The following is a 23,297-nucleotide window of genomic DNA, read 5'->3' as shown; positions in this document are numbered from 1 at the left end:
CTCAAGCTTTGTTTGGAGCAGAGATAGTATTGCTGGTCTGTATCACTGCCCAGCTATGGATGACTTACAATCCACAGCTGAACCCTTGGTCCACACGTAGTATTACAAACATGATTTTCACTAGGTAAAATAATGACAAAAGGCTCTGGCACTCCAGAGTACCCAGATTTTAAGGACCCTAGAACTCTATTCCACAGTTCCAAATTTCCATTAACTCCCTCTACACCCTAGGATGTGGCTATATATTTTAGGTATGCTAGCATACAGTATGTATGCTAAATCAGGGTAATTCATCAAGAAAGGAGGAGTGGACTGGATTCAGAAACCAGGTTTGAAGTCATAGAGGGGATTAGGATAGCAAGTGGAAATTTGTGGAAATTAAATGGACCACATTTACTCTATCTTGTGACTCAGTTTTGGAGTCAGTTCAGTTCCCTTTCTATTCAATTATGAGCCTTTATCTCAATTGTGAGAATTATGCAAATTCTGTCTTGTGAGAAAAGTTTATTCAATTATGGGAATTGGGAAAAAACTTTATTGCATTGTTTGGAACTAACTCTGTATGGCTGGGAAATTGGACCACCTGTACTTGCTATTTAGAGACCCTTAACAAAGGACCAAGGTTATGTTGAAACACAGTTATATCCTAAGATTGATGTAAGGAGTTTTCTCATAATTATGTATCTCAAGCAACCAAATATTTTATCTTAAACCTGGCCCCATACTGATCAGTTAGTTATTGTTTCCATGTTCTTTGGATTGTATACAGACACTTGAGGAGGAGTGGGACACTTCTCTCCCTCAATTCAGGGAATTCATGGGCTCACTCTCCCTCTTCCAATTTGGAAAATTCATAATCTTTCCTTCAACTAGAAATCAAATGACCTAATGTTGTATTGTTTCCTTTTAATTGTTTGGTCTTAACATGATAGACTTGGCTACTATCAAGAACACAACGATCCAGGACAATTCTGAAGGAGTGTTGACAAAGAATGCTATTCACCTCAGAGTCAGAATGAAGATGAAAGCATACGATTTTTCAATTGTTTATTTGAATATATATTTTGGGGTTTGGGTTTTATGTGATTATTCGCCTACAAAAATAAATCATATGGAAATGTTTTACATGAAAATATATGTGTAACCAAGAAAAAATTAAAATAATTGTTTGGTCTTATTTGATTTTTGTTAATGTAGAAAAGTCTGTTTGCCCCTATATTTAGAGTCCAGCCTTAAGCTGAGGAAGGAGCCTGGTCCCAATTTGTTAGGCAATTGGCATGCATTACTTAATAAATTGATTGTTCTGAAGATCAATTCATATTTCCTCAGTTATTTCATCTTTTGTTTGTTACTGAAAGCAATGTTTAGGAGAGAAGTTACATGCTGGTGATACCATTTGACTTTGAGGTGAACCAATAGGTGGCTAGGTAGAGAGAGAGTGGCCTGAGTGAAGGATGGCAAAGGTCTCTGTGTTTGCAACCAGGTGGGCTTGGGTAAAGGTAACCCAAGGAAAGGACTAAAAATGGGGATTGGAGATGCCCTTAAGCCTGAGGAATAGAAGAGGAGGGGTGTATTGAGTGAATCATCAACATTTTTATCATAATGACCTATCTTTATGCATTAGGTTCTATGCTAATCACTAAAGAAAGGCTAAAAAGAAATGATAGAAAGGCTAAAACTAGTCTCTGCACTCAAGAAGCTGGGAACCTAATGAGATGAGGGTAAGTGTATATGACAAGGGTAGCCTGGAGTCAGGGACAAAGGAAGGGATTAACATAAGAGCAGAAGAAATAGTTTCTTCAGGTCTTCAAGGGGCCTTCTTGTTATGGTATTGTCCAAATCTTTTGGTAAATGCATCTGGCTGGGGTCATTAGAGGCAGCCATACTGATCACCATAAAAAATTATAACTGATATAAAAGGAGGAGATATAAAAAATTTCAGAAGTATATGCAGAATTTTGCTAGGAAATTTGGTCTAATCTCTATAATAAAACTGAATTATTAGTAAAAAGTTAAATAATTTTCACTGCTTAGGAAAATGTTACTTCAGGGCTAGTAGAGTTAGTCAGGAGAACTGAGACTACCTCACATACAAACTGGATAAGACAATGAAGGGTGAGTCATTAAAATTCTCAAAGCCTCATTTTTTTCATCCACAAAGTAGAAATAATATCCATTATTTTACCAAACTCACAGATACATATGAGAAAATGTTTGTGAAATACCTTGTAAGCTATAAGTTCACAAAGTACAGATTTAGGTCATTAGGTTTAGAATTAGAAGTTACCTTAAAGATCCTCACTGATCTAACCTATTCATTTTATAGATGATGCAACTAGTTCCAGGAGAAAGAAGATGTGACTCGAGTAGACCACAAAGTGAATGGCAAAAAATTGGATCGAAAACCAGATCCTCTGACTTCACAACCTCAACATAATATATAAATGTGAGCAATTTTTATCATAATGTATTTTTAGAAAGATTCTCACTAAATATTTTAAATAAACAAAACAAAATCTATTTATGGAAAAAGACTTAGTTTCCCTAACTGCCAGATAAATGGGTTGCTACTGGTTCATCATTTTAATTTGATATTCATGCTTTCCTCATAATAATATGTCAAAATATAAAATAACGTGATTAAAAAATGTACCCGATGGTTTTGCTATGTGTGATATATAGGCATCATTTCATAATCACCATATATAGAATTATTATTGGCATGGGTTTATGGGAAATCATTTCTTACAGTGGCAGTTTACTTAGGACAAGGATAACAGAGAAATTTATACTATGAAATAATCTTGTTTACCTTCCAGATGTGGTATAATTACCTGAGTCAGAGTTTGACATCAAAATGGAAAGATCTAGAGATGCCAAGTGAGAATTGTTATTACCAGCTACTCTGCCCCCAGTTCAAAGAAACCAGAGCCTGTTTCCTAATTGTCAGTAATTGCAACTAAAACATATGCTCAAAGTTGGATTTTTTTATTCCTGAAATGTTTAATTTTGACCTTAATTTGACTTTAAGTGGCTTTTTGAAGGTCATTTTATGAAGAACTTCCTGAGAGAGACCTTCAGAGTCAGAAAGAAAAAAAAAGAAAAAAGGGAAAGAAATAGAGAAGGGGGAAAGTGACAGAAAGAAGCATCAAAAGACAAAGGAATTAAAGAGAGAAAGAGAAAATAAATCAGTAATTTAAATCCCTGAGACTATGCTCTGACTTGTAACTTGAATGAGATTTTTCCCATAATACAGCTCATCTGTATTGGATCAAGTCAACAATGCTGTCCATTAGAAGAAGTCTGCTTTCAACTATAGTTGGTCAACTTGCATTTATTAAGCAACTACTGTGTACCAAGCACTGAGCTAAGTGCTGGCAATACAAAGAAAGGGAAGAGATAGCCCCTGCTTTCAAAGAGCTCACCATCTGATGGGAAGGTAATATATGAACATTTATGCATAATTATGGTTTTGTAATTTTTAAAAAAGGATACAGGATACTGGAGACAGGAGGCAGGAGGTCTTGGGTTCAAATCTATATTCAAACACTTTCTTACTGCATGACCCTGGGCAAATCACTAAACCTGCTAATTTTTATTGTTTTTCTGCTTTAGAAACAAAACATAGTATTTATTCTAAGATTTAAATTAAGGGTTTTAAAAGAAAAGAAGTATAATGATGAAGGGGAGACATAAAACTAAGGTAAAAGACTAGAAATAATGAGAATCAAGAAAGGCTTACACTTGTAGAAATTCAGAGAATCCATAAGATTGAAATGAGAAACAAGAAAATGACAGACAGGGAAGAGAGCTAGGGAGAATGCCCAGAGTGTGGAAATGGAGTTTCTTGTTCAAGGAACAGCAAAGAAGACAGTGTTATTTGATCACAGAATAGGTGAGGCAAGTAAGACATAAAAAGACTAGAAATGTAAGAGGGGTTCAAGTTGTAAAAACTTCTGAATTGATGTCAAATAGAGGACACTTTAATCCTAGAGGTAATAGGGAGCAACTGTAGCTTAATAAATGGCACCAAGGCAGTGACAATGTTGGAGAAGAGATAGATAAGTATATGAAATGTGAGTTTTAAAGTGTTGTGGCCATCCCCCAGAGTGCCCCAGGGAGTCCTTCCCCCTTACTTCCTGGCATGGGATAGACAAATCCCATGCTGGGTGAGGGACCATGTCCTCTACTTCCTGGTGTGGGATTGGTCTTGAATTGGACCACTCCAGTGATAGGGAGGAGCCACTTCCCCCCCTCCCCTGGCACAGGATTGGTCTATATAAGAAACAATCCCACATCTAGGAGGGAACTTTGAATCTAACTAGATTCAAAGTTTAGCAGAATTAGTTAATTTCAAGGGGGTAGGGGGATCTGGTTTTTCTTATTTCATTAGAATTAATCAGATAAAGAGTTTTTATTTTGAATCATATCAGAGAGATGTCCCAAAAGTAAATCTATAGGATTTGGCAATAGATTGGATATAAGGGATAAGAGAAAAGAATAATGAAGGACTCTGTTGTGAGAATTGATGACTGAAAGGGTGGTGGCAGAGTTTAGAGACAAAAAAATGAGGCAAATCAATTTAGGATATGTTGAATTTAAATGTGACTATTTGACATCCGATTGGAGATCTCTATAAAGGATTTGGAGATGTAATATTGGAATTTAAGGAGAAAGGTTGAGGGCTGAATAATCACATATATAATTAATATGTGTTTAATCATATAAAGTGTCATACATGTTCTTTATATCATGTGTATACACATGATACAAATGTGGCATATTTATAGGAATTAAAGTAAAACTCAGTGACCTAGTACACTAATTCTTTCATTTTCCCCTTTTAAAAATGGTAACCTGCTGTATTCTTCAGTATTCTAGGCTACATGGGTGACTGAATTTTTCTAAGCCATCAAGATTATTTTATTGTATGCCCTCATCCAAGTTGGTATAAGCTCTCTATGAGTGATTCTTGTTCTCTTTTCATGTCCAAAAGCCATTTTTCTTAATAGAGAAAACATAATCAGACTCATAAATGAGTAGTTCTATGTTCCCTATTTTGTTAGTTATTATCATTCCATCCAATCAGTAATCCTATACTTTCTTTCCCAAATATATCTAAAAAAAAACCTTAACTCCCCACCACCCACCCTATTTTAGCTCTTTTTGGACTTTGGCAATCCTGTATCTTCTAATGGGAATTTGCATGATGCTTATATTCAACCTGTTATCTTCTCTTAATCCCTTCTTTTGCATAATTAAAACATTGAAATTAGAAATCTAGAACTCCCTCCCCCGTAATTTTTTTAATGGTGTATGACTTCCCTGGCATAGAGGCTGGCTTTGATGTATAATTTCTATTTTTTTCCTCCTTATTAGAATTCTTTTTCTTTGTGTCTTCATAGTTTCATTGTTTAGAGCTGCCAGTTTTTTAACTAGAATTTTATTCCATGATTTCTTACCTATTCTTTCTCTGGCCTGTGCAATTTATCTACTCAAACTCTAAAATACTTGATAGACTATGCTCTTTTTTCTTCATAAAAGATGTTACCCTTTAAGTATAAAAATTTTTATCTATTTTTATATCTATTTTATATCTATTTATTTTTTATTTATATATATTTATACATATTAATATATATTATATATTTTTATAATATCTGTTATTTTTATCTATTATTATAATCATAATTATTAATCATTATATATTCTAGGGCTACTATAAATTTCAAATTTCCATTCTCTGTAGAAAGTAGAAGGTAGCTGGCTACTTAACTCATTCAGGATTTTAGAGGACTGTGCAGAGCTCAGAAGTGCTTTTCTAGTATTATAACTCACAAGCCCCAACTAGTGTGCTTCCTTCAATTGATTTTCCATTGGTATCAATTAGCTATCTAGACTTAATGAGCTTTTAGAAATGAATATTGAATGAGATGGTATTGTAAATAAATGTAGACAGTACAAACATCACCTTTAAACTAGGGGTTTACCCTATCAAAAAGTACATTCAGAGTCCAGGATAAAATGAGGTCAAGTTTAGAGTGTATGTGGCTAATGGGTTAACTAACAGTTCTTAAAAGTCCTTTTCTTCCCTCCATGGAGTTCTCATGTTCTTCTTAGGTATGATCTATACTTCTCTCTTATTTAGATACTGAAAGGTTTCTTTACGAATTGTCTTTTTTTTTTTTGGCAGGGAGGTCTTCAGCTCCCAGTATAGACACTCCCAGCAGCTTCTGCTATATGAGGGGTACTGTTAGGATGCAGATAAAAAGTACAAATACTCCAAGTTTCTGAAGTTCACAAAGTTCTCCCCTAGTCAAGGTGGAAGGGATGAGACAGATGCTTAGCTAGAATCATTCTCTATTCTATACTATCAGACACATGAATCCTCAGTTATGAATAGCTTGACACTTTATAGAAGAGTAGGGCATGCGAGGGAATATATTAATTTAATGCTCTTAATTAATTGATTTAATAGAGATATGTGAATCTAATGAAGAAATTAGACCTAGAGGATCTTATAAGTTACTTTATGTAGGGTCTAATGATTCATTGATGGACTGTCAGACCTTTTTCTATATTTACATCTGGTCTGTATGGGTAAAAAAGGTCATTAATATGAGTCTCAGTTACTTCAATATCTTTATAGATTAGCAAAATCCTTTGAACACACTATTGGTAAAGCAGTAAGATAGATGTTCCTCGGGAAACTTCTGACAACTAGTAATAGCCACATAGTTCTTGAAAAGCCAAAGCAAAATTGGCACCTAGCTGTCATTCTTGCTTATTTTCCTAGTTCTGGTGCATAGTCTGTTGACTCTGGATCATTATGAACCATAACCATGCATTAGCACAGACATCTGAATAACCAAGCATTCTGCAATGCCAACACAAAGGTAGGAGAATCAGGGTGAATCATCAAGGGCTCAGTAGGGGCATTGTGTTTCTAAGTCCTTTTTTCATTTCTCTCCTATATTCACTCCATTGTCTTTTACCACAATGTCCTGTAGTTCTACTTTGTGCACATGAAACTCTGTCTCACCACCAAGTGTATATCATTCTTATCCTAAAGATTCACTAGCAGTTCTTATATTTTAAAAAGTATTCCCTGGGACTTTGAAATCCCTGACTATTCCAGGTACAAAATGAGCTGTTTCAGGTTTCATAATTAGTCAAATATGTCTTGAGACCTAATGCAATGAATACAATAACCACAGACTGGATGAGAATAGCAAAACATCAATTTGAACAGAATACCAAGGTAAATAACAAAAGAAATTACCAAGTAGTAGAATTCTTATCTATATGAATGGTATTCAGCTTACTACTTTCTTATTGACAAGAGATAGAATACTTCTGACACCATTTATGCTGTTAAAATCATATCATTTCTTGAATAATTCACATATGACCTTTTTTAGTGGCTAAATGAATCTCTGTATTTTATTATTCTACCTCTGAAACCATTTCTCTATGAAACTAATGCCGCTGTTCACTTCTCCAAGAAGTTATTACTGTCTTCTCCAAAAGCTGTCATCTTCTGAACTGTCTTCCTCTCCTTTTGTGATACTGCCAAGTCAACATGCCTGGAAACCAAGTCAATAAGTGTTCAGTTCTAAGGTTAGTCTTCCCCACAGTCAAGTCTTCCCAACCCACAAGCACCACCTTTAGGAAGCTGTCAAGACCTTTTTTGACCTCACTCACCACTCTCCTCAAATGGGAAGTCCTCCAGGCTCCCATCCTAGTTGGGTTAAGGCAAACAAATTCTTTTCAACTTCTTTCATGCCTCTGGCAGCTAATATTTAAAACATGTGAATTACCTTGAAGTTTTACTAAACTTCAAAGTGGTACCTGGCAGGCAGAAATAGTGATGATTTCCTCATATTCTCACCAAATACAGAAAAGCCTCTTGTCCCCTTTGCATTATTAGCTGGTTCCCTTAAATGCTCTAGTATGGGATCCATATTGTATGTGTGTGGGGTGGGGTGGGGTATAGGTGTGGATATATGATGGATTTCTTTGATGGCTTGGTGAAACCTCTGGATTCCTTCTCAGAATAATGTTCTTGAACCAATTGGAAAGGCAGAAGTTCAGTTAAACTAAAAGCTGTCTATTTTTATATCTAATGAAACCAGAGATGTATACTTTTCCCATCCAAATTCATGAAACTCCCTGGAATCTTTTCACAGACCCATCAGTTCATGGATCCCAGGAGGGATCTAAGGAGGAAAGGCAGAAGGGGGAAAATCTTTGAATCCCCTCTCCTTTCTCTGAGCCAACTCCTTACAGTTGCTGTCTCCCCTAAACCCCGATTTGAGAAGGGGATTCTCCTCTCTTTCCCCTTCTCCATACTGAAAGCCCAAACTTCTTCCTTCAAAAGTACAAACTTCCCATTTATCTTTTTACAAGACAGATGGCACCCTGGATTTAAAAGAACCCTATTTATTAAAAAAATAAAAACCTTTAGGGACTAACTGTCACCAACGATCATCAGTTGTCAGTTGTGAAGTTGTTGTCAATTACAACTCCTTAGGCTAGCCGCCTTTGTCACTGACTCTGCCTAGCAGTTTCCACACAGGATCAAAAAAAAATCTTGATTCCTGGCGGGGAGGGGGAGAACAAGTCAGTTACCTACTGGTAACTCTGGTCAGTTACAAAACCTGAGGGTGAGAGTCTATTGAAAAAGAGAAGTTGTACTAGTGCTGTCAGCAATAGGATCTAGCCATCTTGGATCCTATCTAGCTAGAAGCAAAGCTTGTGGGGACAACGACCATTTTTTAACTGTTAACTCCTGGCAGTTAGAGCCTAGAAAAGATCTAATGGGAAACATGTTACAACTAATACTTTGGTCTTCTATGCTAGGGATAATTGCCATTTATTGGGGCTTCTGTATCATTTATAATACAATGGCAGGGATGATAGACAATGTTCTGGAGACATTAGCCAATATGACTATGAGATGGACACAGTTGCCAATGAATTATCTAGATGTAAATTACCTCTGGAAAATCATACTCCAAGTCTATGTTGTGTTCATGGTAGTAACTAACATTTTAAAGAATATCAAAGCTGGTGCCAACCTGATTTTCCAAAAGAAAACTGTGCATGCTCTAGTCATTGATAATAGATTAGAGACATTGCTTGGTCAGATCCCCATTATAACTGAGATATGCCAAGATTTCACGTAGAGAAAATGAGGCATGGGGAAGGGAACCGATGAGGAGACTGGGGATGTGATGGGACAGACTAATAAGGATGATGTAGTTACTAATACTAATACTGGGACACCATTAGGTGTAGTAGGGGGAAATGACCTTGCCAATAACAAAAAGACACCAATGAATGCATCTGTAACAATCTTGCAAATGCATCAAAGTTTCAAAAGATTATGCCTTTGCTTGCATGATGTAGTAAGGTCACTGATAACTTTGGCATTTTACATGCAAATGTTCATATGTCATTAACCATCCATGACTTAGAGTATTTACATAACTGTATGCCTAAATTTTTATTGGAGCCTCATCTCGCAATTAAAGAACTGAAGAGAGCAGTTCACCTTTATGAACTAGATTTTGAGGATGTAGAAATTATTTTATATGAACTTTTTATACCCCAGGAACATAAAAATTTTATTGAACAAACTGGAAAAGATTCTTCACTCACAAGCTGGCCAGAAGTTTTTGAGGATCTGGATTTTTCTAATCCAAGATCAATGGCTTATCTAAGGAAATGCAGTGAGGATCAATTGCAGGGGATGAAGCAATTATCAGAAAGACCCAATGCATGGGGAAAATTGGAAAGATTATCCCAAGGAAAAAATGAACACCCAAGCACACTTATTGATGCCTTATCAAAAAAACTGAGGGACTGTTAGGTTTTAACCCTAATTCAAAAGAAGCAGAAGTACATGTGAGAAGACAATTTCTCAAGGGCTCTAATAAGCACTTGAGGGATTTCTTCAGGAACTATTGCCCTAAGTTTGACACTATCTCACTTCATGAACTTAGAGATACTGATACCTATCCCATGGGTAGCATAAGGGACTGCCCCAACCATATAGACATACATCTTGAATGGAAAGTCTACAATAACCTTCAATATCAAGTTCCAAATATTTCCTTCTCCCTAGTCCCAAATATGTGAATTGTATCATTTAACCATCCCTTGCCAAGGGAAAGAGGGTCCAAGTGATGGACATCACACATGTAATAAATTCAGTCTTGACCTATTATTAAGAGCAAACATTACTGTTAATTGAGACAATTTAGGCATGTATTCATCTAAATGAGAGACTATTAGTGTCATATATATGTGACAACACTTTTTTTAGCCTCAGAGGGGACAATTAGGATCAATGAATGGAAACTATAGAGAATTATGATTTGAATTAATATAAACAAAAACTCCTGAATAATTATAGTTATGAAGAATGTTGGAATTATTAGAATGGGCTACTTTGGGAAATAGTAAAGTCTTTACTTCTGAGGATCTTATAAATGGCATCAAATATAATCTTTTCAGGGCTTTTGTAGGTTGTGCCCAAGCTATAGGTCTGGTTTAATTAAATATTCCTCTTAACTCCCAATTGACATTTTATAATTCTATGCCATGTTACAACACAAAATTTCTGGGCCTTCCTTTTGTTGCCAGCAATGTGGCAAGTGTTCTTTGTTGTTTATGTCCTTTTTGGATGGTAATATTTTTTCCCTGTGCCTTACAAATATCCTTTAAACCTATAATAATGAAAGTGTCCCTAATTTATAACTCACTTGACTATTAAATCATTTGGATATTTGATATATTGGAAGTTCATTTCTTTGTTTTGGTATCTATATAAGCAAGTAAGTACTAGCCACACAAAGACTTTCTCCACATAATCAAAATAATTTTGCAATAGAATCATTAATAAATTGTAATATAATAGTTATATCTCACCATAATTTCATGAAGCCTTTCTGCAAATCCCAAATGATCAGTTGGGACTCAAACTAGATGACTGGCTATAATCCATATTAAAGCTTGAGCCTTGGCAGCAAAAATTCCCCTTAGCATTAGATTGTATTTGCCATATTACTTACATCATGTGCATGCATTTAATTCCTGTGTAATTAACTGTACCTTAGAGCACTGATCCATATACTGTCTTATTTTTATTGGACCAGATAATGATATTAATCAAGATGTGTCATTTATCTACTCAAAGACAGACTTACAGAGGAAGAAATAGAAGGATATTTTACAAACTCTATTCTGCCAGATCCTGGCTTGTAAAATAGAGACCAACATTTTGCTTTTATGATATCTGCAAATTTGACTTTTCTCCAAGTATTATCAGGTAGGACACCTACCTCATTGACCAAACGCACTAATCTTTACCTCAATGAGAGAAATTAGAGTATTAGTTTGAAAATTTGCATCTATTCTATTGTTGTAAGAACCGTCAATGATTTCAGTATCTCCTGAAATATTTCTTTTAGTCATTAAGGTGAGATAATGCATATTGTTTAGATATCTTCACAAAAAAAAATTCCTTCAACAAAAATACATCTTGTCTCCTACAAATGAGGGATAATGTTAGACACAGGCATGAGGGTGTACCTACAAAAAAAGGGAAAAGTATGTCCCTATTTTTAGGGTCTCAGGGTTGTTGGTCTTTCAATTTTGAAGAGGACCAATGACATCACAGGGTAATGTCTTGACTGATTTGAGAATGGGATTTAAGTGAGTTTTACAGAGTCATCAGCCTTACTGTCTCTTCCAGAATCATTAAAGTTCAGTGGTAAGATCAAAGCCAGGATGACTGGTGATGGCCTGATTACAGTGGTTACATTGGATGACCTAGGAATCTTTGATGTCAGACTAAGCTCTGAGAATGCTTCAACCAACTTCATGGCCATTGGAACAAATTGTTCTGACCTCCCCATTCTACCTGTAAAGATTAAATTAACTCTTCCTTGATTGTGAAAATGAAATTAATTACTTCTCTCCTAGTTGTGAAGATTAAATTTACTCCTCTGCCCATTTTTTAGATTTAATCACCAAAAGTATAAACTACTCACTTAATCATTAAGTGGGAGAGATCTGTGACCCATGTGTGCAATAGTGGGTGACAAATAAGAATCAAACTGAGTTCCTCCTGGGCAGTCCTAAGCAAAGCTTCAACTGTAATTGGTAGATGTAAAAATGGAGGAAGGCACAGGAAGTGACACAAAAGAAATTGTCTTTAAAAGGAAGTTACAACTTCCTTTGGGAGATCTTCAGAGATCTTCAGAAAGTTCTCAGAGTTCTGGAGTTCTGAGTTTGAGTTGGAGGCTGGTGAAGGATCTGCTGATTGGACCTGAGACCCTGTACTTGGTGAGGCTATTCTTAAATCTCCCCCTTTGTAATGACATGTGGTGAGTGAAAAAAGCTGACTCCTTTCCTGGATTTTCTGAAGATACTAGCCTCAGGAGAGACCTATCCTCTTGAGAGAGGCTCCCTGCATCCCTAGTTCTTCAGCTCAAAGTCAAGGCCTCTCTAGCTAAGGACTAACTCCCTGCCTGGGTTGAGCCAGGGGCCAGAGCAAAATATTTAGTCTCTATGCTAGATATCTTACCCTATCCTTTCTCTGATTTCCTACTTCACTCTTTCTATATTTTGTAAATAAATTATAAATAAATCTCTTTGGAATTTCAATAAAATTCCTGGTGACCCTATTCTTAAATAATTCAGTACAATCCTTTATAAAAACCCCTTTGGCCCCCTTGCATACTTGGGGCAGTTTTCACAGGTTTGAGTTCCATTGGTTGCCCTCTACCTGGTTTTGCCAGTCTACTGAGTTGGTTTTACTGGGATTTTGTGGCTGAGTATTCTATATTTTCTTAGAGCCACAGTTGGGAATTGGATGAAAGGTGGATGATCTGATCTAAAGAGGGCTCAGCAAGTCCTCACACCAAAGGTGCTAGTTGTCTTTGAACACTAAATGGCTCTTGCCTTGATTTCAGGAAGAGAAAATGAGAACCTAAACTAGTCCACTAAAGCTGGGCAGTGAGGGCATTAAAACTAGAAAAAGAAATGAGTAGAGAAAAGAAATAGTTGGAATATGCAAATTGAGACTGAAACCTTGCTGATGGAAACAAAATAGGGAGAGATTAAGGTTAGTAACAAAAAGGTCCCTGGTGCTATAGACAACTTTATATAAGATATGGGAGTAGAGCTGGGTCTTGGAAAATGGGAACAGTTTGGATAGGTAGAGAATGGGAGGCATTTATAGAATTCTAAAACTCATGCTTTTACATTGGAAAGAAGAATTGGTAACTCTAAGAAGTCTATGAAGTCATTAGACGTAATGAAATAGGAAGATTCTCTAGAGTTTTGAAGGCATTACAAAGGATAATGTGATTTGGGGAAAGTACTTCTTTCCAAACTGTTTCTTCATTTTACAAATGAGGGAGTTATATAAAATGAGCTCTTCCAGTTTAAGATCTGTGATACAGACATCTGACTCATTTAAAACCATTATTGATTTTTAAAAATTTAACAAATATTTATTTTCTTTCCCATCTAGCTTTGTTAAAGAGGAAAAACAAAAACAATACCTTTGTGACAAATTTACATAGTCAAGAAAAGCAAATCCTCACACTGTCCATATCCAAAAATATTTGTATCTGATACATTATTCATCACAAGTGGGGCAAAGTAGAATTAATTGTCAAACCCCTTGGAGAATAAATGCAACTCATTTCTATTGGTGATGTAAAGGCCAGTTAATATGTTCAAGGAAAACATGTTTTGCAGGGAAAAGGATTTTTTTATTGCATAGCTTTATTACATATATACAACAATACAATAAACCATCTGGTGGTACAGAAAATTTCTCCTACAATCACAAAATAATCATTTAAAAGTTCATTTCCAGGAAAATGACTCCCTCCACTTCTAGATCATCCTTCAGGTTATCTTGACTTTTTTTTGTTTTCCTTTTTTTTAACTCAAGAGCAATTTGATGAGTTAGTCACCTGGGCATCCAATCTCTGTCCCTCACCTCTTGATAAAAAGAAAATGATGTCATGATGAAAATGTTTGGTATTTATCATTCTACCTATAATCTATTATAAAAGTGTCATTCTACAAGCATTTAGTTAAGAAAGAAGGTAAATAATAAAATATGATTTTTCTTTAAAAAAAATCCAAGATTACAATAAGGCATTTGCTAGTCAATACACCAGGATTCACAATGGCCACTTGCTTTTTCTTCTAATTGACAAATGCTTTTTAAAAATCAGTAGCACAAATAAATAGCAAGTGGGTGTTAAAACCCCCTTATGTTCTTACAGGAAGCATTTTTGATATAACTGATTACTGAAGTGTTATACCACATGAAATTCCAATCAGTTAATGTAATGTATCTTTATAGGTTACTTTCTGTTATTGTTATTTGAGAGGAACTAAGATACTATTGTCATTATGCAAATGCTCTGGTATATAAAAAGTGGCAGTAGTTACAATCATTCAATTTCAGTTCCTTTCTGGGGCTTTTTACAGTAGATTCCTAGGTATAGTTCTCAATCATGGAAACATAGCAATGACACAAATACAAAATGCTCAATTTTTTATCTGCTTTAAAAATATGGTCAACATATGACTTATTTGTTATTAATACAACAGTAATTTTGTGCTAAGAATTATTAACCGTTGAATCTAGGTGCTCCAATTCACAAAGAGAATCTGATAACAGTTAAAAAATTAATATGGTTCTTAAAAAAATTACACCAATTTATTATTAAATTGAAATACAAAATGAATGACAAAGGACTTGACAAAAAATGCACTAAAAATTTAGTCAAGTAGTCAGAATTTCAGTTTACCAATATTTACACATTTTATGTCATATAATGCTACCACATACAAGAAATTTTTAAAAATCACTTTGAAACCTAACTAAACTACATATCTTAGGAATACAAACTTTATAATTTAAAAAATGTTTTGCACCCAGTAGTTAATTGAGAAAATCTGTTCCTTCACCTCTTGGCTTGTAAAAAAGATTTTTTTTTTTAAGAAATTAAGAAAATCTTTAACTATAATGCGTTGTTGGTATTTTGTTTTTTCCTTCTATTTCTTACATCCCTGCTTGGGTCATAAGGTCAGCAAAGTCTTTCTCCAGATCATCAATGCAACTGCTCATGTCATCAATTTAGCCAATTATCTGGTCTAACATGGTCTGAAATTTGTCCTTCATCTGCTGGAGAAGTGTATTTACCACAGCATTCAGGTCCTGTACAGTTTGGGGTCTGTCTCCTCCACTGCTCTGGCTCCAGACTTCTGTCACTTTCCCAACTTGGTCTCTCTGCAGGATGTAAGTCTAAGAGAAGGCAAACCAGATGACCTCACTAGATCAATCAAGAACTAGTTCAGAGGATGACCAACTCCAAGGGCTGGGTTAGAAGCAGGAAAAAAGTTAAGAAATCAGCCCACTTAGGGGAAAGAGGTTACCCAAGAGATGCTAGTTTGCCTCATGCAAATTTGCCCCTGGAGGCAGACTTCCTTTGAGGTGGCAATATGGCAGCCAAGTGGGATATAGTGTATTTCTGGACTTGAAGTCAAGAAGAACTAATTTAAAAACATCCCTCAAATAGTTACCAACTATGTGATACCAGATAAATTAATTGACTTCTTTGGGCCAGTTACTTTACTGATGAAATAAAGCATTTCGATTCGCTAACATCTGAGGTCCCTTTGAGCACTTAGTTCATGTTCCAATGGTCCTTCTTAACATGGTTAGTGCTAATGTGACTGTGATTTTGGATTAAAATGTATAATATGATGATTATTTAATTAGTTAGGCTCCTTAGTTCAGCCACTGACCAAGAAGGCCTTATCATAATATATGATAGAATATCTGAGAAAATCTCCTAACTCCAAAGATTGAGAACTTGATCCAAAGTTTCTGAAAAAGTCATCTAAGGGACTACATGTTAAGGATGTACTCCTTGGAACAACTATTAACATTTTTTTAAAATTCTGTTTACAGGATTTCTTGACTATTAAGGAAAACAGGTCAGCTTGACCTCTAGTTGGCAAAACACTCTGACTAGCTCACATTACTGTATACACTTGAGAAAGTAATAAAGCTACATTTCTTTTAATATACCCAATAATTTAGATAAGCTACCCACCACCCCTGCCAAGTGAAATTGAACTAGTGAGGAAGATATGTTTAGGCTAGGTGTTATTGCCTGCAATGTGTTAATATAATCTTAGAAAACTTGAAAATATCAGCAAAGTATTTTGTGAGCTTATGAATAATAATAGCCTACATCTTAGAATACAACTTCTTTTGGTTGTTATGGTTAGAAAAGTCCCCTTTTTTCCAAAAACCCTATGAGAAAAGTAATGTATATGTTGTTTCCATTTTACAAATGAAGAAACTGAAGCCAGGATTTGAACCCAAGGCCTACAACTCTAATTTCAGTGCTTTTGTCCATGGAATGTTATCTCACTAGAATTTATATGACTTCCAAAACACTTTAAGAGCTCACAGGGTCAGTTAGATAGCTAAGTGGATTGAGAGCTAGGCTTAGAGATGGGTACAAATCTGTCCTCAGACACTTCTTAGCTGTGTGATCCTAGACAAATCACTTAACCCTAGGTGCCTAGCCCTTACTTCTCTTCTTTCTTAGAACCTATGCACAGCATTGATTCTAAGAGGGAAGGGAAGGATTATTTTTTAAAGTCCACAAAATTAGAGGAGAGTTGATAAAATTCAGTAACTATATGAAGCATGAATGTTGAGATATTGACTCAAGTTTTTCCTCAAAGATATCACTGAATAAGTAATTATCATTTTTAAAAGACAAGTCTGTCTTAAAAGCATCATTAAAAGGCCAAAATGTTTTCTACAACTTTCTAAATCAAGCCAAAATTTAATATCCATAATTTTGTTCATTAAAATCTCTCTAGATGGGATCCTCTTAATGCATATAGAAGAGACCTTAGAAACGAACTAAACCTAGCTTGAAATTTAAAAATTTCCCTAGAATTCTACTCCAGGGGGAGGTATAATGAGTTAATGGGTGACTGACTGCACTACAAGTGACCCAATCTGAGCCATACTATAAATTCCTGTTTGACCAACCCAGCATGAACATGGCTCGGAACATCTTATAATATTCATCTGGTTTTCATTGGATAGGAAATGACAAACATTTTACTTGGAAAAAATAAGACAATGATAGAATTGTAAAACATCCTCAGCACTTAGACCTTTGTTGCTCATGTCTTGAATTTTCTGTTATAACAAATAATAGTGTGGTTTGTTTTATTTCTTTGCTTTTTATTGGCACTGTTTCACATTAGTTTCTATCAGTTCTGATTTTCAGACAGAAACTGAATTATTCCTTGGGCTATTTACATACAAAAGGAACCCTTGACATCTTTTTTGTATAATCAACACAGCTATAACCAGAAGAATACTTTTTTAATTTAATGATTAAATTCAAATATGTTTAATGTCTATCAGTGCTAAGTGCTACAAATACAAAACTTTACTAACTATTGACTCTTCATGCAAACATGTAATCCAACTAATGGCAAATACAAAAGAGTACAAACAAATAATTTTGATAAAAGTGAGAATGAAACTGGGGACCAGATGGAGACAGTGGAAAGTATGATGAACTAAGAGTGAAAATTTGACTTGGGTTTAAATCTTGGCCCAATCACTAATGATCTTTGTGACCTGGGTCAAGCTCCTTAAGCCAAAATTTCCTCATTTGTAAAATGAAGGAATTGTTCTGTTACCTCTAAGATTTATTCTTGTTTCAAGGATCCTGATGTAGGTACACAGGAGAGGTCCAATCAGAAAGGTATGAGAAATACAAAGTGGGAGAGACCACATAAATCTGGGGAAGAGTGGCAAGAAGGGTAAGGAAGGCTTCTTGAAGAAAGCAGCTTCTTGAAATAAGCCCCAGGGCAAATAGCATCCTCTTCATACCAATTTCTTCTAGAAAGTTTCTTAATGCCATGAATTTTTCCCTAGTGTCAGCAACATGTGATTTTGTTCACAAAGATTAACATGAAAGTAGGTATTATTGTAACACATGTACAACCTCTGCAAAATTACCTGCCATCTTAGGGAGGGGAGAGGGTTCAAAGGAGCAAAATAAAATGGATCACAAAAAGATCATTAAAAATTGTATCAACATCTAATCTGGAAAAAAATTTAGTTGTTTAGTGCACAAAATAATAGATATCGACTATGAGACAGCTCTTTTCACCCTACAATTAAATGCTTAAAAATACAAAACATTCATGAGACTGGCATGGCATTGACAGATACCTAAAACATTGAATAGTGATACATTGAATATTAATTCCTATTTTGATCCCCCAGGAGTTTAATATTTAGAATATGAAACGTGAATACTAAACTATTTTACTCCCACCATGAAAACATACAATTTGTCAGACAGATTGAGAGACAGTGACAGCGACACAGACAGAAACAGACAGAAACAGACACAGATGACAGAGACAGGCAATAAGAATGAGGAAGCCAGTAGTCACCTCTCATAGTTTTCTGGGTATGCAGCTCTTGCTTTTCTGCCTTTAAAAAAGCCCACAAAGTCTGTGACTAATGGAACCACTAGGAGACTCTTGTTGTGACTACTCTTTAGCAATACTTCATAGAACATGTGTAACTGGGAAAAGCTTAATCATTGGGACCTACCCAAAAAGGGCATAGAGCAGGCTTGCCACCATTTATGATCCATATAGAAAGCCTTCTTCCTGTGACCCAAGTCTGGAAGGTCTGAGAGCTCCCCTGATGGGTTCCATTATGCCCTCCCTTAGCACCAGTAAAAAAAAAAATTCTGTTTCCATAAAGCCGAATTATGTGCGTCTGGAACATTTATCCATATACCCAATTCTGAAAAGTTTTAGAGTGGATTAAATGTCCTCTTAGGGAACTACCCAGTATTCTAAGAGAGTCTCCATTCAATTAACGTGATTCTTACTGGCCTGCTAATTCCCATGCCCCAACAGTTCAGTGAGTAGGTTTTTTTTAGATAATTCTAAAATTGTCAGTCTTTTATAGGGACACAGACCTTCCAGAGCTGGAGAATCATTCCATCTCTCTGTATGACTCCTCATCAAACTAATCTTTGTACTCATTATAAGCCACAGTCGCTCCACACTTCTCAAGTTTTACAAAATACTATCTTTATAACCCTTAAAATGAGGCTCTAATAATTTATTGAAGAAATTGAAACTCTTCTCTAAGGTTATTCTTTTCTTTTCTCTTCCTCCTCTTACAATCTCTTGACATTATCTCATACTATTTTTGCTTAAATATTGTGTCCATATTATTCTCCTTGTCATTCCATAATATCATTTTGTAAATGATGAAGATGTATTCTTTCTCACCGAGGCCAAATTTTCAAAATGTACCCCTGTTCTCATCCCTTCCTATTATCTCTAGCAAATTTGCCCCCACTATCCACCTTTACTATAATATTCAGTGTTTCTCCATCTTCTCTTTCATTCTTTAATTTCTATAAGGATGTACAAATCTCCTTCATCCTTTTTCAATAAAGCCTGCCCTCCCAACTAAATATTATCTTTCATCTCTTCTCCATTATTCAGTCAAAATCCTAGAGAAATTCATCTACACTTGATGACTCTACTTCCCTTCCTCTTGCACACACTGAACCCCATAGTAGTCTGGATTCTGACACCATTATTCAACAGAAAACACTATCTCCAAAAATATCAATAAGGTCTTAATCACTAAATCGAATGGCCTCTTCTGAATCCTTACCCTCTTTGACTGCTAATTTAACACCATTAACCAGCCTCTCTTCTGTGATATTCTCCCCTCTATGAATTTTGATTCGATGATTTTGCTCTCCTGGTTCTCCTCCTACCACTCTTTTGCTGTCTACATTTTGATTCATCATCCATGCCATTCTCACTAATTGTGAAAGTCTCTCAGAGCTCTGTTCTGGGCTCATATTTTTATCTCTATTTCTCCTTTTAGTATCCTCATCATTCCCATGAGTTCAATTATTGTCTCTATGCAGATGACTCTCAGATATAAATATCCAAATTTATTCAGCCTCCTGATCTCAATTCCCAAATCAAGAATTGGCTTTTAAACATTATAAACTAAATGTACTACAGAAGACATATCAAGTTCAACACATAAAAACAAAGCTCATAATTTTTATTCCCAAACCACTCCTCTTTGAAGCTTTCCTATTTCTGTTAAGGACATTACCATCTTTCCAGTTATTTAAGTTTGTAGCCCTGGTACCATCTTCACCTCTTCATTCACAGTAACTTGCAGGGTCAGTCAGATGTTAGATATTATTTCTACCTCTATAACCTCTTGCACATGCCCTATCTTTTCCACTGTCACTGCAGCCACCCAAATTCAGAACCTTATGATCTCTGACCTCTTATTTGGTCTTGATGCCTAAAGTCTCTCCAATCTGCTTTTCCCACAACTTCTAAAGTGATTTTCCTTCACTGCAGCTCTAATCATAACACCTTCTTGCTCAAATAAATTCTAGAAATTCCATCCTACATTCAGAATAAAATATAAGCTCTTTTGTTGGATATTTAATTCACTTTGCAAATTGAATTCTCCCTACCTTTCCAGTCTTCTGAGCCATTATTCTGGATCTTCTGATGCAGTGTATGCTTTTTGCAAGCTTCTTTTTGGTGTCTTTTCCAAAAAGTTCACTTTCTTGAATCGAGGAGTTAGTGAACTTCTTTTCCTGGAATTTCTCTCAAAAAATTTTTAAATCATGGATTTCATGAAAATTAGACATTTCTGTTGATATTAGCATCTATCCCCTGTATCAATCAGAGTAAGACCTATAGCTTTCTGACTTCTTTCCATTTATAATCAAACCCTACAAGCCAAAATCCACCTCTATTCAACATAGTCTAATTTAATGAATAATCTTCCTTGCTGACACTTGCCTTTCAATGTCATTTTAATGTTTTAGAGCCTAGATCTCACTACTTAGACCTCTCATACATCCTTGTTCCTGCCTGCCTTCATTAATGTCTTTGGTTTCATCTACCCATCTACTAGACCCCATCCAATTTGTAATATCTCTCAGACATAACTTAACTATCCATAATCAAACCTTTCCTAAACCACTTGCTCACATAGTTATATATAACTTTTATTTCTTGATCCAAAAAATATCTGTTACACATATTAGACTGGCTAAAATGAGAGAAGGACAAAATAACAAATACTGGAGAGAATTTGGAAAAATAGGGACACTAATACACTTTTGGTAGAACTGTAAAGTAATCCAACCATTTTGGAAAGCAATCTGGATTTATGCCAAGAGAGTTATAAAACTTTACTTTGCTTTTAATCCATCCAATTTTAATCCAATCCCATATGATCAGTGGGTTTATTTCCTAAGGTTATAAGGGGAAAAGGGAAAGTAACTATATATTCTAAAATATTTATAACACCTCTCTTTGTAGTGGCAAAGAACTGAAAATTGAGGGAATGCCAATGAATTAGAGAATGGCTAAAGAAGTTGTGGCATATAATGTAGCCATAAGAAATGATGAATAGGTTGATTTTTCAAAAGCATGGAAATATCGATATGAAATTATGAAGAGAGAAATGAGCAGAAACAAGAGAAAATTATATACAGCAACAGAAATTTGAAGAATAACTTGCATATATCCACCTCTAGCAGAAAGCAATTTCTTTGTTGGCAATCTCTCCAAGAGCCATCAAATGCAGAGTGAGAGGAGCAGAACCAGGAGAACATTGTACACAGAGACTGATATACTGTGGCATGATCTGATGTAATGGATTTCATTACAGCAATGCAATGATCAAGGGACTTCTGAGAAAAAATGCTATCCACATTTAGGGGAAGAACTGTGGGAGCAGAAATACAGAGAAAAACAACCGTTTGATCACATGGGTTGATGGGAATATGATTGAGGATGTAGACTCCTGGTGATCACTCTAGTGCAAATATCAATATTATAGAAATAGGTCTTGATCAATGACACATGTAAAACCCAGTGGAATTGCATGTCAACTAAGGGGTAGAAGTGTGGGGGGGGGGGGTAGGAGGGAAAGAACATGAATCTTGTAACCATGGAAAAACATTCTAAATTAATTAATTAAATTAAATTTTCCAAATTAAAATAAAGAGCAAAAAAAATCATATTTATCATAGAATATGCATACCTCTGTCAAGAAGGCCACAAGAACTGATACACTATATATCCTCCATATAATTACTGCTATGTCCACTGAGAGTCAAACAGATCTAATCCAAACTTTCTTCATGCATGCCTCAGGGAGCCAGAGAAAAGGACAGATTAGAGTCCCCACCCGGAACATACCATTTCCAATTCTCTTTTCATTACTGAAATATACTTGAGTTTAAATAATGATTCTGAATCACGGCTCCCACCCCTTGGCAGAGAAGTACAGAATGTGACATGCATTCTCATACATGGCCAATGTGTTGATTATTTATTTTTTTTTTTTGCTTGACTGTGTTCATTTGTTTCAAGAGAGGATTTCTACTTAGGGAATGGAGGGGAAGGGAGTTAGTAGGTAGTATTAGACAAAGGAAAAAGCATCAATAAAAGATTTTTTAAATTCAAAAAATAAGATCTATAAAATGAGCTACAGGAGTCAAGATGGTGACTGAGAGTCAGCAATAGCCCAAACCTCCATAAAGGCTTCCTCACCAATCAAAAACACAATGCTTCAAGAGAACTGAAAACCAAATCTAACAACAGGACAGAGCTAGGGAACCCTCCTCCTGGAACCAAAGTAAAAGGTAAGCCTGAATTCTACAATATGTGGATTTAAGGGGAAGAAAAAAGGAAGGTCCCAGGACCCCTCCCCCACCTACAGAGCTGAGTCTGCAGTGGTGGTTGGAATCTCAGGGTAGGCAAGGGCACAAGTCTGGAGGGAGTACCTTGTCAGCAAAGCTGTGCCATGCTCAGGACTTAGAATATAGACAGCACAGAGGCAGCTGAAGGAGAAGCTCAGAGAAGGCAGGTCAGTCACAGTGGAGACACTCCATCTTGCCCCTCCCCCCCTTTTTCTGGAGGTTTTGGCCTCAGGGTACATCCAGCTTTGCAGATCAACTCCTATACCCTGGCTCAATCTCATCAATAGGGCAGATAAGAAGCCTTCAGAGGGCAGGGAAGCTCAAGCTCCAATACCCCTCCCCAACAGAAGGATCTGAAAGCACTGCTGATTAAGCCTCAAGGGCAAATGCTGCAACAAACTATAGGCAGGGACAGCT

At 35.8% G+C, this 23,297-nt stretch overlaps 1 pseudogene; it reads right to left on the bottom strand.

Annotated features, from left to right (window-relative positions):
* Nucleotides 1-15,055: 15,055 nt before the first annotated feature.
* Nucleotides 15,056-22,482, bottom strand: LOC130456955 (heat shock factor-binding protein 1-like; annotated as a pseudogene).
* Between the last annotated feature and the right edge of the window lie 815 nt (nt 22,483-23,297).

This window comes from Monodelphis domestica, chromosome 2, assembly GCF_027887165.1.
Source record: "Monodelphis domestica isolate mMonDom1 chromosome 2, mMonDom1.pri, whole genome shotgun sequence".
Lineage (NCBI taxonomy): Eukaryota > Metazoa > Chordata > Mammalia > Didelphimorphia > Didelphidae > Monodelphis > Monodelphis domestica.
The sequence above is the reverse complement of the archived record's forward strand: the minus strand, read 5'-3'. Positions and strand labels throughout refer to the sequence as shown.